The sequence below is a fragment of the Entelurus aequoreus genome, linkage group LG24 (genome assembly GCF_033978785.1).
Source record: "Entelurus aequoreus isolate RoL-2023_Sb linkage group LG24, RoL_Eaeq_v1.1, whole genome shotgun sequence".
In the NCBI taxonomy this organism is placed as follows: domain Eukaryota; kingdom Metazoa; phylum Chordata; class Actinopteri; order Syngnathiformes; family Syngnathidae; genus Entelurus; species Entelurus aequoreus.
In genome coordinates, this window is record NC_084754.1 from 17,039,046 (window position 1) to 17,055,906 (window position 16,861).

General features: G+C 38.2%; 1 protein-coding gene across 11 annotated transcripts in view; it reads right to left on the reverse strand.

Annotated features, from left to right (window-relative positions):
- brsk2a (BR serine/threonine kinase 2a) overlaps positions 1 to 16,861 on the reverse strand; it is a 473,215-nt gene that overhangs the window by 365,657 nt on the left and 90,697 nt on the right. The window lies entirely within an intron of this gene.

Consider the following 16,861-nt stretch of genomic DNA (forward strand, 5'->3'; position numbering starts at 1 on the left):
TCATTTTTGAGTGATATTCAGTGAAATTTAAGTGAATGATTGACAACTGTCAGTAGCACTTGTATTAACCCAGTTAGTCAAGATGGGTATTAATAGCACAGAAATGTAACTGTTTAAGTAGTACAGAATTACATAACATAAATAAAATAGAAAATTATTCTTACTACAAGGAACACAACAAATAAGCAGTGTTTGGTAATTTTAACGGGAAATGAATTATATCGATTTTAAGAACAAGGAACACAACAAATAAGCAGTGTTTGGTAATGTTAACGGGAAATGAATTATATCGATTTTAAGAACAACAAACACAACAAATAAGCAGTGTTTGGCAATTTTAACGGGAAATGAATTATATCGATTTTAAGAACAAGGAACACAACAAATAAGCAATGTTTGGTAATGTTAACGGGAAATTAATTATATCGATTTTAAGAACAAGGAACACAACAAATAAGCAGTGTTTGGTAATTTTAACGGGAAATTAATTATATCGATTTTAAGATATTGTCTTAATTAATATCTTGTTTAAAATATATCGATATATCTTACAAACTCGATATATCGCCCAGCCCTACTGTGGGTCCTGTAATAATTAGCTTTTTTTCTGACAATGAAAAAAAGGTCTTATACCATTACCTTACTTCAATAGTATTGATCTCACTATCATAGACTTGTTAGCATTTAGTTGAATAACTGACCAAAAACCCTGAAACTGGCTACAAGGCACTGACCCCCAACAACTCTTCTTCTCTCCAGACCGCTCAGAGTAGAGACAAAGACAGGTCCTGACATTTCCCTCTGAATGAAAACGAGAGAGACAACAGAAGAAAGGGGGGCACACGCAGATTAATCAGCAATGGGCAGAAAGAATTAAAGGTCTGAAGGGAGGGAAAATGGATCAATACACAGGGTCTAATAAAGGGAGGATTTATTGGCACCTTGCAATAATGTGAAATGTTGTCAATACAACTCAGAACTGTCTTTAAGAAGGAAAGGACAGAGTGGAAGCAGCCACACTTCTTTCAGGACCATGGACAGCTGCTCAGGGCTCACACAACCAGCAGTAGAGAGCTCCTTAAGTCTCCCTGAGATACCCTTCACCCTCTTTCAGCGGAACACTTCTCTTGTGGTGGTCAACCGCCGTATACTTTAAAATGAGCACATTTAAAATGCTATATTAGTATTAATGAATGAAGTCTCTTGAATGTGACACGTTAACAGTATGATTTCTTCAAAGTCATTGTCATTTATCATACCTACATTACATGCAGCTGAAGATAACAAATACATGTGTATCCTTTATTTATTTATTTTTTCCTTTCATGAAAATGCATATATACAAGCCATGTACAGTTCACACTTTCATCGTTTTTTGTTTCTTATACATTTCCATGATCAGAAAGGAGCAGATGGAAGAATAATATTATATTTATCTGCCCCCCTTTTTAACACAAATTATTTAGATGACTTTATCACTGTTCCCTCCAACAATACCCGAACTCAAACATACTTTTTAATTTTCATTTAAGCACTTTCACAATGCAGGGTTTCCCACACATTCATTTATTTGTGGCGCCCCGCCACAAAAGAATTACGTCCGCCACAAATAAAATAAAATAAAATAAAATCTTTTTTTTTTTTTTGTCCTCTCCAGCTTCTCAGGCAAATCATATAGTTGATGTAGATGCCCATATCGGCCGTTCAGATTTATTTTACAAAAGAGAAGTGTAGGATACTTCTCTTGTTGCCTTATTTGTATTTGACTTTATTAAATGTATTTATATTAGAAACACAACATTTGTATATAACAAAGGGTGCAAAGTCTGCAGGCAGTAGGAAACACATGGTTAAGTGTAGGGAGTAAAACTGATGGCAGTCTAAAGTTCAAGATTTTTGGAGCTCTTTGTTCAGTGGATCAGATGTTTGATGAAGCTCTGTGTCTATCTACCACCACTACTGTTTTCTGTTTATTTGTTACTGACTGTGGCAGGACACCTCTGCCTCTGTTTCACTTTATGTTGCTGGTAAATAATATGGTTGTAGTAGTAGGCTAAAGTTAAATTATTTAGTATGCACTAATTAAAGGGGCAGAGCTTTGAGACATTTTAGCTATTATATTTTATAAGATGTATTTTTTGTAAGAACCACAACTAATAAATATATTTCAGTGAATAACTTATTGTTCAAATCTGTATATAAATATGTACATAAAGTGTTGTAATTACATTGTAAAATGGATGGATGGATGGATGGATGGATGGATGGACGTTTAAAACAAAACTGTTATTATTAATTAGTAAGTATACATTTTTTTAGCCTTTTTAGAGAAAATCAAATCATTGTAATAAATTATGCAAATTACTCGATGATGTCATGGTGACCACGCCCATAGCCACGCCCCCACCGCCACAGGTATCTTGGCAGTTTATGGGAAACACTGACATGACAAGTCCAATCAAAATTGTCAGGCTTGGTCAAAAGATAGGACTCAGATGCAGAGTAGGGATTAATTTGGCAGGCTTTTATTTTGAAAGCTTCCTTTCACCTCCAGAGTCAGGGCAATTCAATATGGGCTATAACTAAACTAGTCGGCGAAAAAGGTTCCACAAAAGAGAACAACCGAAAATCACTCCAAGAGGAGGAAAACACAAAAACAATAACGAACTATACTTGGCGCCGTATATTTTATTACATTTATTATAAACAAAAAACGCTCCAACAGGAGGGAGAAACAATGTCTATGAAACTTATACACTGTCTCTAATCTAAAAAAAGGTTAACAAAAAATGTCACTCAAAAACTTGAGGAAAAGGAAGAACTGTAAGAAAAACTGAAAACTCACCACTTCGGCTGAAAAACCAAATAACACAAAATCACTCTGCTGAGGAGGAGAAAAAGAGAACTCAAAATATCAACGAATGAATTCAGGATCAAGGTATTCAAACACGAGACGAGGCAAGGCATGGACAGGATGCTAGAGAGGCACAAATAAACAAGACAATCTGGCACAGAACAAAGGGAGGCGTGGGCTTATAAGACACATGAGGGTAATTGGGAACAGGTGGAAACAATCAGGGATCAGGGATGACGTCAGACTGATGACACAAAAGGAAGGGCAAGTGACCTGAAACGAGAGGAGTTACTTTACAAACTAAAACATGCAATTCACAAGACAGAAGAAACCAAAACAGGACATCCCTCACTGCGGTGTGACAAAAATCAGTTTGATATAATTCCAGTTGTCTCTTTTTGTAACTCTTTTTAAACTCAAACATATTCTTGCAACCTTTTAAGTCTTTCTTTCGAGAATTCCATGCTTTCACACCAACAACAGACAAGCACATTTTGCGCTCTTGGATGTTTAAAGTCATACGGCCTTCTGTGATTCTCATCTTCAAGACGACAACACGAATGACTTTTGTAAGTCCTTCGGAAGAACTTTATTTCTAGCTTTGAACATTACTAATAGAGTATTCAATTCTACAATGTCTTTTAGTTTTCATAATCCTGACCTAATGGAGGGAGGTGGACCCCCCTTTGCAGCTAGTGGGCCTCCCTTCAGCTGACCGTTGACTGAAGGTAGAAGAATTTGAAGCACAGAACTGTTTTGGATTACAATCCTATACATCCTGTACTGTGGCCCTTATTCCAAAATGATAATGCTGGGTAAAAAAAGAGAGCCGTCAGGCTGTACCGGAAGGTGTGGTGAAAGATAAACAACAATGAAGCAGAGTAGTCTGTGCATGGCCGCAGGAAATCATACGCATCTATTGAATATTGCAGGCAAACAAGACTAAAGGAAACCTATTGAGGAAGACCATTAGTGAGTGCTTTCACCGAAAATATGTTTTTTAATGTTGTTGATGCAAGTGGCTCATGTTTGTCTGAAAACATGAATGAACAAAAAAAGGGGTAATATTATGATTTCCCACTGGTATGCTCACTGGGAAAGTTCACTCCAAAATACAGCCTGAAAAATGTTTTGATAAAACTGTTAAAGTTAAAGTACCAATGATTGTCACACACACATGAGGTGTGGCGAAACTATTTTCTGCATGTGACCCATCACCCTTGATCACCCCCTGGGAGGTGAGGGGAGCGGTGAGCAGCAGCGGTGGCCGCGCCCGGGAATCATTTTGGGTGATTATAAAACTGTTACCAAGTTTTGTGCGAATAAATGACATGCATTCAAGCAAAACATGTTAAAACGTTCCTGGGTGACATTCTGACAATAACATTGCATTTGTGTTAAAATATTGGGGTCTTTTTTTAAGCTTTTTTTTTTTTTAAATTATGCAACCAAGTAATCACCTTTGATTAATCATGATTAATCCAAATTCCAAAATGTGTGATTGATTTGATTTAAAAAAAAAACAATAATTTGACAGCCCTAATTGTTAGTTAAACCGGACACAGGAGAAAAGAGACACTGTAAATATGCAGCCACAAGCTCTGGACTCTGAAAGATCATCAAAGTGTCTGTACACAGGTACAACCACAAAACGCACGCTTGAATGTTCAACAGCAGAGTTGTTTGAAAAATGAAAATGATAAATCACACAAGTCTATGGGGCTGCGTGAACGCCTCACCCCTGTGCCCGACAAATTTACAGGATATCCCGTCTTTCCACTATCTCTTACATGCCCCCCTGTTCCCTTTAACATTTTTCTACTCCCTCCCTCTGTTCTGTGTGCCCGGGCTCTTGTCGCTCATCCTCCTCACCCATCTCTCTCTGTCAGCTCATTAAACTTGACTTATCTCACCGTGCAAAGCGGAAATTAAATCCTGGGCCCTGAACGTTCCCTCCTTTCCCTCTAGCCCCCGGTTCTTGTTCTTCACCCCGAACACCAGCCCACAGCATGTTACCAAGCCAGAGGAAATAAATTAGGGCCCTGCTTTTAACTGGAGAGGGGAGTAAAAGTTAATGTATGCGACAGAGGAGTAATCAGGGTATTCTTAAGCAAGTAAGTCCATCCTGCACAGGCAATCATGGCAGATTAGGGAACTGCATTTGCAAGCATTAACATGAAATCATTCCATAAGCTGCACTAATTCAACTTCACTAGATGAGACGGTCTCTTTAAACCAACCCGAACATGTCCAAAATTGCAGACCCTCGCATTTGCGGAAGCAGAGAACCGCACACACTTCTGCACACAAACAAAACGGCACTAATCTCAGCCCAGCTCGCTTCTTCGTCCTCCAGCTCATTCATATCTGACAAGCTTAAGTAGCAGTTAAGCATTTAGCCTCGTCTGGTTCTGGCTCCGTACTCGGCAGTGACGCATACTGCAGATAGTTGATGATTCGTCAGCAGCCAGATTAGCAACACGGTGCATTGTGGGTACTCTTACGCCTGGGAGGTACGGTTCACTGTGGAGTGAAGGTATTACCTGTGTGATTTTAATTCAGTTGGAACTACTAATGAAGCGAGATAATGAGTAGAATGTGCACATGTGTAGGTACAGTACGTACAGTTTAACAGAGTGGTACCTCATATTTCAGTTGTGAGTAACAAACTATTCCAAAACAGGGCCTCAACAAAGAATCCTGCATGATGATGACTCAGTCTCTGCACGATTTGATTCATTAGTATGACTTCAAAATAAGCCCCCATGGGAGCAAACAAAGTAGCAGGAGACAGCACACTGATAAAGAATGTGAGAAAAACTATTACATTCAAGAAAGAACTCGTAGCAAAGTATGACGGTACGGCTCCCCTCCCTTCCTCTCTCTGCTCATCGTCAACAAGTCTTCAGTAACGGTGCAAGTGTCGTTAAAGGGGCCTACGATGATTTTCGTCTTTTCTGACTTATAAATATTGTTACAATGCCAAAGTGTCAACTCATAAAGTTCATGCATTTGACTGGGAACTTGTACGCGGTATTGGATGGCTCTGTTTGCAAGGTTTTTCAGTCATGCTACGTTGTGACATATCAGCGAGGTGGACATATTTATTTGGACAATAAGGGCCTCTGCTTCGTGCTATGAAAAAACACACAAAAAAGGTAATATAAAGTTTTATTTTCTTCTAATATTGGCATGCGCATACTACCCTTGACGTGTGATATTCAGCGACATAAATGTGGCTGAAAGTAGCTTTTTTTATGCAGATTCTGAATCAATCGGGGAGTGTGCATTTTTTCGAACACGTTTACAAAAAAAAAATAAACAGTGTACATTTTCAAAAGATAAATTATGAGACTTTCGAGGAGGGTTCGACCCCGGGCTCGGGATCTTTCTGTGTGGAGTTTGCATGTTCTCCCAGTGACTGTGTGGGTTCCCTCCAGGTACTCCGGCTTCCTCCCACCTCCAAAGACATGCACCTGGGGATAGGTTGATTGGCAACACTAAATTGGCCCTAGTGTGTGAATGTGAGTGTGAATGTTGTCTGTCTATCTGTGTTGGCCCTGCGATGAGGTGGCGACTTGTCCAGGGTGTACCCCGCCTTCCACCCGAATGCAGCTTGGATAGGCTTCAGCGCCCCCTGCCATCCCGAAAGGGACAAGCGGTAGAAAATGGATGGATGGATTGACATAATTGTATTCAAAATAAAAATAAGTGCACATTGAAATTGAAAAAAATAAGATTTGAATCCGAAGAAAAACAAAGCCCAAATATTACAATACATGATCGTGAAAAAATCCAATCAAATCAAAAAATGTTATGAAAATAATTACCATCAATCATAATTATATTCAACCTGAAGAAAAATGTGTGCACTTAATATATTTATTTTGTATATACTTATGTATTGTTGTCAATTTAACATCAAAATGTGTTTTTTCAGTTTCAAAGTTTATTTTCCCAAGTACAAAAACGTTTCCCCTAATTAATCTCCATATGAATCTCGGTGTGGACAGATGAATCAATCAACAAATAAGAATCATCAATATCAGGGCAAAGACAAAATGAATAACATGACCACAGATTTAATGCCTGCTTGCAAGTTTTGGCCATTACGACAAATTATGGGCAATATACAAAATACAGTAATTTATAATGGAACAAATGATAAACCCTATGGTACATTGTTTTACAGCAGAAAAAGTGCAGTGTTTGCACATTTTGCAGCCATAGCTTCTCTTGACATCAGACAGTGTGGAACGGCAGAGAAGAAAGAGAGAGAGATACAGGGCCTGATCTACTACAAGTTTCTATGTACTAAAGCTGATGTACTAAGCTTGTGCACAGAGGATTGCATATCTTAAGTGAGCAGAATGAGGACCGCAATTCATCTAAAGTGTCTGTCTTCATTAACATGCAGAACATATGCTGATCATCAGAACACTCACAATACTAAGAAGATTAGATGCAAATGCAATTATTCGACAAGCGCAGTGTGATTTATTAACGCCGGCAGTGTTCTGCGAGTGCTTTTTTGCGTCTTTATTTAGCACGTCAAAAAAGTGTGTGCAAACTGACACAGCTACGTACACAGCTGTGAGAAAAGAGGCGATCGCGCTGCAAAAACAGATGATGGACAGAGAATCCTCCATCCTAGGTGAGTTTCAACCCATGCAATTTATTATTCTTATTGCCAGACCTGTGTGTTGACTTCCGTACCTGACTGTCTCCGCTACAACTGTTGCCTCCCTCAGAGGTTGTCACATGATGAAGAAGGCAAGAGTTCTAGCAGCTAATTATCTGTCTCCATACACAGTGTGGAGCCGCGCCCCTTAACTAATAATAATCACCTCCCTTACAACATATAAACTGTATTTGTTAGTATTTTAAGTGTCATTATCAAGTATCATTAATACTGGAGGAAGAGACAAAAACATGTTTCACAAGGAGAGAAAGCCAGGAGCAGGGATGCTAATAGCTAAGCTAAACACCAAGAAATAAAATACCTCAAGGCATCTGTGGAAATGTTGCAAACAGCCCTTTTATGAGGAGGATCGGATCGATCCATAGTTGGTGTTGATATTAAGGCTTGTTTCAGTATATGATCGATACTAGAGGGATTAGGTCGATATTTTTATTTTCTGAAAATAATTGTTATGTTGTTTTTGTTCATGTTGACAAATTCTGGAAGTAGTTCCCTGGAAACAGGAAGACACTGAAAGCAAAAACCAAAGTATTTAAGAGGGGGAAGGTCTGGCTATAAGAATAACAAATTGCATCAGTTTTTCAGGACCCAATGAACCTCTTTGGATTAATGAGTTTTTCAACCCATTTGAACTGTCTGAAATAAAAACTAAAAGTTTATTCAGCAATATAATTTTATAATTGTATAGCTGCTGGCTGATTTAAGGGGCTGATTAAAACAAATTAAACTGACACGATTTGGTGTCTATTGGCCTTTTTTTTTTTTTTTACTACCGTTAGTTTTTTCATTTAGAAAATATATTATAATACATCCCCTATGATTATGGCATTACATTACAGTAAAGTATATGCACTTCTACAGTATATCGGCAAGAAATTGTGGTGTGTGCTGCATATTCCACAGCAAAGAGCACAGGTTGGAGCATATAATATTAGAAATGAGTGTCTTCTTGGGCTCAGCCAGTAGTACATGCAAAATCCTCATTAAAATATGTCAGTCTGCACCACTTTTGCACTTGTTATAAATTGTATGCTGAGTCTTAGTAGGTCAGCGGCAATGCGCCCATTAATAAAACACACAATTTTATAGGTTGCACACGCTTTTTATTTGTATCTTAGTACATCAGCTATTATTATTATTAGTGTGTTTATTCACGCATGGATGATGCACAAGACTCAAAGCTTCAAGGTGGCAGCAGTTTTCCCACTAAGAAAAAGGGTGCCTGTGTAACCCGGTACAAGAAGTACACAGGAACATGGGTGCACAGAGGTGACGGAGGAGGAAAGATGGGAGACATTTCTGACAGGAAAAGGACAACAACTGGTGTCAGTGGCAAAGAAAACAAATGACGATAATATATATATGTTTTAAATATACTACAAGGCCTGTAGCCTGACACGAAATAATTCAGAATTACGGTAACCAGTTTGCATGTTTTTGAAATATGGGAGGAAACCAAAGTACTTGGAGAAAACCTACACGAGTACAGAGAAATTATGCAAACTTCCGAAATGTCTGAGCTCAGATTCAAACACAGAACTGAATCAACAGCGCCTCTGATGGTGGAAGCCAAGTGGTGTACTCCATTTTTCCTCAGTTACTTCAAGACACAAAGAATCCACACAATCCACCAAATCCTTCCATCATTTGAGGCATAACCTCATCCCTGCTTCCTACACACACTAATAAGAACCTACGCGCATTAGAAACAATCCATCAACATGATCACATGGACTAATATTGTTGACAAAACGGTTCGGTTCCTATATAAGCAGAATTTTTTTTAATACATTTTAATATCCAACTACTGCATTGCTGTTTGCACGCAGTCACATGCCACATTTTTGAACTGTATTTGTAATAATATCCCGTTGTACAGCTCCAATATTGAGGCTACATTATTAAACAGTACAAAAGCCTAGTGTTTTATCCTGCGGAGGCCCAGCTGAATTGAAGAATTTTAAGTCTGTGAAACAAGATCATAGCGATTATGAAATATTTAAGTATAATAAGTCCCAGAAACAAGCATCTTAAATAGCCCTGCACAAGAAACCACAGGAGAGGTATTATGGAGTAGAGGTGTATCTTAAAAGATTACCCATAAAACCCTATTAAATGACTTTATTACTCCTTATAGTGAATGTGGGACTGGAAGGTGACACACAAAAACCAGCAAGTACAAAAAAAGGAGAAATTCTACACGTCTTCCAAAGAAGAAATTAACTTGATTCATTGCATTTGCGCATCACATATGATCTGTAGTAGGGTTGTGCGGTATACCGGTATTAGTATAGTACCGCGATACTAATGAATCATATTCGGTACTATACTCCGGCTTCCTCCCACCTCCAAAAACATGCACTTGGGGATAGGTTGATTGGCAACTAAATTGGCCCTAGTGTGTGAATGTGAGTGTGAATGTTGTCTGTCTATCTGTGATTGGCCCTGTGATGAGGTGGCGACTTGTCCAGGGTGTACCCCGCCTTCCGCCCGAATGCAGCTGAGATAGGCTCCAGCACCCCCCGCCACCCCAAAAGGGACAAGCGGTAGAAAATGGATGGATGAATTTAAAAAAAGGAACCGTCAAAAACAGGATGATTGTGTAGTCGACTTGGCTAAGCAATTGAAGCGTAACACTGCTAGTCTGCATAATACTGAAGCAGCCAAGAATGGTAATCATCATTAAAATCCCCTCAATTCCCCCCCAAAACGGATTAACTCGCTGGAATATAAAGACAATATAACATACATCCATAAACGTGGATGCATATGCAAAAGTGCAATATATTTATCTGTACAGTAATCTATTTATTTATATCTGCACCTTATTGCTCTTTTATCCTGCACTACAACGAGTTATTGCAACAAAATGTTGTTCTTATCCGTACAGTAAAGTTAAAATTTGAATGACAATAAAAGGAAGTCTAAGTCTAAGACTAAAAAAATATCTAAACAGCAGATATTTATCCATGAAACTATGGAAAAGCTGCTGATGGTGTGTTTGACTGAGAAGCAGCTGGAAGAAAAGCCTGTTGAAGTTCACTTTCCAAGGTAAATGCTGTACATTATTATTACATTACTTCAGAAAACTACTGTATTTGTCCGTAGTACACTGTATTGCATTATTTTTCCTGTAATATTACTATAAATCTAAAAGTTTGCTTTTCTTTTCAAAAGGCATGTTACATGTTAAAACTGTGCTGGTTGGTCCAAGCAACTATAACATTGATTTAAATGAGAGACGTTGAGAAACAAGGGTTTTGAGTTCAGAGCTTGGTCACAGAACCAATTAAACTAGTAAGTTCAGGTACAGCTGTTTTGAAACCTGTCCATTCATTTTCTACACCGCTTAAAGTCGCAGGTAAACTGGAGCATTACCCAGCTGACTTCAGGGCGAGAGCAAGCTACTCCTTGTACTGGTTGCCAGGCAATCACAGACTAATTAAATTAAATTTGGCTATATTTTAGAGCAGTCAGTGCACTGACAATAACTCGACACGCAGTAGTGTACAAAAGTAATACAAAGCTAAAGGGCTGCACAGTTCAGGCCTGGGGGGCCCGTTAAGAGGGAGGTACAAGGTTTACAAAAATAGCTTCCATCTGTACTAAAGCGTTTCCATCTTCAGTCTAGGAAGACGACTTTACATTTTCTATGAAATAGGGTAGTATATGTTTTTATGAGAGAGAAATACTACTTGATGCAGTCTTATAAAAAGGACTTTTAGGAAGAGGTAGGTTCCCACCCGCTCATTTCTCTGTTGCTATCGGTGCCATTCATACGTGCACACACAAACACACAAATACACACACACAAACACGTTCCACAAAACTCAATACAATCAGCAGCATGAACTTCTGCCATTGACTTGTTACCTTGGCAATAGCACAGGAGTCAACAAGATATAATACTGTTAGCCTGGTCTAAATTAGACAGCATGAATATACTGTACTATACACATGTGCAGAATATCAGCCACTAATTCATGTTGTTTTCACACATCACATTAGATAATAGGTACATAATTTACATTACAAGATTTTCATCAAAATGTACGCTTTTACATAGATCATAATTAGGACTGAAACAATTAGCTGGCATAATCGACGTATGTCGACAAATATTTGTAATTGTCGACGAGCCACTTAATACAATTTTAATGTGCTTTTCTTTTCTTGTACCGCTGACCCACACCGGAACTTCCGGGGTAAGTACATCCCAGCCTCTTTTTGTACTTTGACAAAGAATATTTATGTTCACAGTATTATTCCTTTAAGTGACTACTGAATTAAAACAGAATTTTAAGTTCACTTTAAGTGTGTTTATTTTTCACTGTAATTTTTACTTTGTGTCAATATAACCCAAAACCATTAATTCCTTAGTAATTTATGCTTCTTTTATTACAACTTACTATAGCTTTTGGAAATTAGTTAAAATCAAGTCATGCCCCCAAATCATATAAGGAATAATTGTTTGACTCGTTGACTAATGGAACAAATAACTGCAGAGTGGTTGACGATTAATCGATCAGTCAAACTTTATTAACACAGCTTTTTTCACACACAGACGAGTTGCAGCACAAAGTGCCTCACACTATAGTAAAAAACTTATATTCATCCAAAAAAATTATAGAATACAGTACAATATATAAATTAAACATACATTAGTAAGTATAACAGCAGCAATAATAGCAATAAATAAAATAGCAAAATTATACAAATAAATAATAATAATTATTAACAACCAAAGAAGAGTTTAAAATGATCAGTAAAAAGCCTGATTATAAAGCTTAAAATAATCGTTAGTTGCAGCCCAAATAATGTTCTGCCTTGACTTACTGAGAGGAATGTTTTCATTTAACAATATTGATTAAGTTGATTGATTATTTCTGTCCTGACAGGCAGGTGGTTTTGTGTTTGAATCTCAGTTCAGACTTCTCCGTGTGTGTGCAGTTACTCGCCACGCTTGCACCGTAAACATGCAGGTAAGGATAATTGTCCACCAATGTGAATGTGAGGGTGAATGTTTTTTGTCTATAAGTGGAATTGCTACTGTATCAATTCCCGGTACTTGCAAATTGATACTGGTAAATGTAATTTTTCTTAATATATTTTTTTAAGTTTAGTTTTATTTAACAGTTGTTACCTTGTTTTCTTATACTTCTGAGTCTCATTTGCAAGTAATGCATTGTACTGTGTGATATAGTTGACTATGGACTTTGCAAGCAGTTGCAATTCCAAGACATTAAAGGCCTACTGAAATGCGATTTTCTTATTTAAACGTGGATAGCAGGTCCATTCTATGTGTCATACTTGACCATTTCGCGATATTGCCATATTTTTGCTGAAAGGATTTAGTAGAGAACATCGACGATAAAGTTCGCAACTTTTGGTCGCTGATAAAAAAGCCTTGCCTGTGCCGGAAGTAGCAGACGATATGCGCGTGACGTCACCGGTTGTGGAGCTCCTCACATTAGCACATTGTTTACAATCATGGCCACCAGCAGCGAGAGCGATTCGGACCGAGAAAGCGACGATTTCCCTATTAATTTGAGCGAGGATGAAAGATTTGTGGATGAGGAAAGTGAGAGTGAAGGACTAGAGGGCAGTGGAAGCGATTCAGATAGGGAAGATGCTGTGAGAGGCGGGTGGGACCTGATATTCAGCTGGGAATGGCTAAAACAGTAAATAAACACAAGACATATATATACTCTATTAGCCACAACACAACCAGTCTTATATTTAATATGCCACAAATTAATCCCGCATAACAAACACCTCCCCCCTCCCGTCCATATAACCCACTAATACAAATCAAACACCCGCACAACACACTAAATCCCACAGCCCAAAGTACCGTTCACCTCCCCAAAGTTCATACAGTACATATATTTCCCCAAAGTCCCCAAAGTTACGTACGTGACATGCACATAGCGGCACGCACGTACGGGCAAGCGATCACATGTTTGGAAGCCGCAGACACGGTACCGTGTCTGCGTATCCAACTCAAAGTCCTCCTGGTAAGAGTCTCTGTTGTCCCAGTTCTCCACAGGCCAATGGTAAAGCTTGACTGTCATCTTTCGGGAAAGTAAACAATGAAACATCGGCTGTGTTTGTGTTGCTGCAGCCGGCCGAAATACACCGCTTCCCACCTACAGCTTTCTTCTTTGCTGTCTCCATTGTTCATTGAACAAATTGCAAAAGATTCACCAACACAGATGTCCAGAATACTGTGGAATTTTGCGATGAAAACAGACGACTTAATAGCTGGCCACAATACTGTCCCAAAATGTCCGCTACAATCCGTGACGTCACGTGCATGCGTCATCATACCGAGACGTTTTCAGCAGGATATTTCGCGCAAAATTTAAAATTGCACTTTAGTAATCTACCCCGGCCGTATTGGCATGTGTTGCAATGTTAAGATTTCCTCATTGATATATAAACTATCAGACTGCGTGGTCGGTAGTAGTGGGTTTCAGTAGGCCTTTAAAATCACAATCATTATGAAAGACATGATGATGGATGTATTTTTTTATGCATTCTAACTCGTAAATAAGTTAGCTTACAGCGGAGCCAATGATAGGTCCTCTATTACGCCCATAAAACTCAATAAATAACCATCCAAAAAGCGCCAACAGTACACCATTTACATTTCGTGACTAAAATATTTTCCAAGTATTAGTGATGTTGTTATTCCAAGCACTTACGCAGACAAACTATTTATAGCGGTGCCGTGGGCACTAGTGTGTGTGTAATAATGACGTCATCGAGTGGTAACCTGCTTCCTGGCTTCCCTGCTCCTTGGAAGTTTATTGTAGATCATAAATCATGCCTCTCACCTGGATAGTAGAAGGATGAGGGCATATTCCGACAAGTTGGTACACTTTGACAGCCAATTTACACCGAGAAATGGCAAGAACGACCCGAAAAGACGCTTGGTTGCACCCCACTTTTCTTTGCGAGGATTATGAGTCATTCTTCATACTATAATAAGATTATATCAGTCGGCATACTAATGACAGCAGACATTGCACTGTAAGTGATGTTTTATTATGTTTGTTGGCTCCCATAAAGTCTGCAGTGAGTAATAATCAGTTTTTTTAATTAATGTGAAGCTTATGCTTAGAATGTACAAAATACGTAAATATGAAATGTTATTATGAATGTGCCTGTCACTACATTACATATATATTTACTGCACGTATATAAAACCTTAATGGATATGTTTGGATGTTTTTTAAGGGTTTTATAGGCAGAACAGAGTGACTCCCTTAGGCTCCATTGTAAGCGGACATTTATTTTATATTTCGAATACATGTAATAAAGAAAATCATATGTGTTCTTGTCTTACGTAAAGATTGTGAATGATAGGCAAAATTGCCCCTTTAACAAAAAGTAACATTTCCTTTCGTTGAGCCCTACAAAGTGTTTAAACTGTAAGCTGTTTAATTGTAACATGTGTCTTTGTTGTTTAGTTTTCATTACCACATTTGGAGCTGTTGAAATTGCAATGCAAAATCGCTGATGCTTATTGATAGCATGCCAATGGCAAATCCAATGTAAATTAGCATCCAGCTAGCGCATTTTGAAAACAGAAAGGAGCCTTACTGAAGTTTTGAGCGCCGCCTTCTTGCTTTGTTTGCATGGAACATTGTAACTTTACCTGCAGGCAGTTTGACTGAGTCCGCTCTGAGTACTTGTCGGCTTGTTTCCCGACCAAGGGATTGAGCCGGTGCAAACGGGACGTGTCATCACGTGCAACAGCACCGTTGGATTTTTCGTGAATTGGTACACGGTGGTAAAGACGGACTTAGGTGGGTACCAATCCCTATTTGCGATTGACTGGCAACTAGTCCAAGGGTGTCGTCCACCTCTCAACAAAAAACAACCTATGCCGCTGAACATAAGTGGTAAAAAAAATATGTGGATGTTTACACAGGCAGTACTGCACATAAGTCATTCTTTCAGATTCTCTACAACCTTCTCCGCACACTTTAATCTTGTCCGTTCTGTCCTCCGCTCATCTACTCCTCCTCTGTATACACCATTGTGGATTAAGGTGGTGTAATGTGCTGCGCTGGAGGCGTCATTCTGAACACACACTTGGATAAATCCCACCTCAGTGGAACCATGACGAGGGCTGAGAAGCTTAAATCTTCCTTTTCTGTCTACACCCACCCACACACACCTACACGTCCTTGTATGTGTTACTTTCTTGGGACCTCCGAAAAATGCCTACCTCTATTATTGAAATAAAAGTCGTAATTTTACTCAACACAAGTCCAAATCTTACAAGAAAAACTGAACATGTGTGCAATATTATGATAAAAGTTGGAATTTTACTCAATAACCGTCGCAATTTTACAAGAAAAGCTTAAAATGCTGGCAATTTTATGAAGAGTCGTAACTTTACTAGACAAAAGTCACAATTTTATAAGAAAACTTTAAAAATGTTGGCAATGTTACAATAATAATAATCTGAATTTTAATAGGCAAAATTCTGACAAAAGTCATCAATTTACTCAAAAAATTTCACTATTTTATAACAACAAAAAAATTGGCAATATTGTGATAAAAGTCGGAATTTTATATGACAAATGTCACCATTTTGTATTAAAAAGTAATCATATTACATAAAAAAGTAATAATTTTATGAGAAAATATTGCAATATTACAGAAACAGAAAGAATGACAAATTGTTCCCAATTTTATATAAGAAAAAAGTCAACACTGTGAGAAAAACACTGCTTTTTGTTATGTATTTATTTTTTAAGTTTTTGTTTGTAATTGTTTTTTAATCTTCATTATTTACTTCAAGTTATTACAGTATGTCTCCATATACATATATTTTTTAATTTTTTAAATTCAATTTGAAAATTCCGTCCTTTTTGGGACCACCCTCATTTTGATAGATTTCACCACCAGGGGTGCAAATGAGACATTCTCTATTAGATGCAATGGTTTTCCGTATTGGGACCATGATTTATGTCTTAACTTGTTCACCGGTCCTCATATGGAAGGTACTTTTCCTTGTTGGTGTCTCAAGAAGGTTAGAAATACAACACACACACACACACACACACACACACACACACACACACACACACACACACACACACACACACACACACACACACACACACACACACACACACACACACACACACACACACACACACACACACACATATATGTATACACAAGCTACATAAGACGACATAGGACGCAAAAAATGGGGGAGATTAATAAGATGAGCATTTTGCTTGGAGAAAAAACAAAGCCATATAGAGGGATCTGTATAGAGG